The following is a 1069-nucleotide window of genomic DNA, read 5'->3' as shown; positions in this document are numbered from 1 at the left end:
ACTAGCCTCTTCGGTTAGCGGCGATGTCGAAGCCCCGTGGACATTGTACGTTGATGGTGCTTCTTCCAAGACGGGAGCAGGAATTGGGGTCCGCCTTACTTCTCCTACAGGCGAAGTGATCGAGCAGTCATTTCACTTGGCTTTCAGCGCGTCCAACAATGAAGCCGAATACGAATCCTTCCTAGCTGGCTTACGCCTCGCAGTGGGGATTGGTGTCCGAAGACTTCGAGCTTTTTGCGATTCGCAGCTGGTCACCAACCAGTTTTTGGGGGAGTACGAGACAAAGGATGGTCGTATGGAAGCCTATTTGTCCGCAGCCCGGGAGTTAGTCACTAAGTTCGAGGAGTTCGAAATCACTAAGATCCCACGAAGTGAGAACTCCGCCGCGGACGCTTTAGCATATCTGGCATCAACCTCCGATCCCGCGATGACAAGGATTATCCCCGTCGAAGTCATCCAGTTCCCAAGTATCCGTCTAGAGAGTTCAAACGTCGTCACTCGGGCGATTAAAAAACAGTTGGCAGCTGAGGAAGCAGCTCGTAAGGCGGCTGCGGACTCCTTACCGTCAGAAGATCCGGCTCCCGTTATGCCCACTCCGATGGAAGTTCATCCACCTCAAGCTGAGCTAGACGCGAATTCAACTCTGGACCAATCGAGCTCACCGGTCGACAATCGAGCTATTATCCCACATGCTGCTCCTAGCGGCACGAATTCTAACAGCTGGGGGGCAGATGACTGATGGAGCCCGATCTGGGCTTACCTGGAAAAAGGGGAACTCCTAGCCGACAAATGGGCAGCTAGGAAGCTCAAGATCGTCAGTGCGCGGTACTGCGTTCACAACGGAATACTTCTACGCCGAAGTATAGCTGGTCCTTATTTAACTTGTGTAGCTGGTAGAGAGCCCACAATGCTGATGCGAGCTGTCCACGATGGTCCCAATGGAAATCACTTCGGAGGGCGGACTCTGGCTTTCAAAATCAAACGACAAGGTTACTTCTGGCCTACCATGGTCACGGACTGCAAAAAATATTCTCGGACTTGTGAGAAGTGTCAGAAGCACGCCCCGTCA

The sequence above is a fragment of the Camelina sativa genome, chromosome 20, assembly GCF_000633955.1.
Source record: "Camelina sativa cultivar DH55 chromosome 20, Cs, whole genome shotgun sequence".
Taxonomy (NCBI): Eukaryota; Viridiplantae; Streptophyta; class Magnoliopsida; order Brassicales; family Brassicaceae; genus Camelina; species Camelina sativa.
This window is presented reverse-complemented; position numbering follows the sequence as displayed.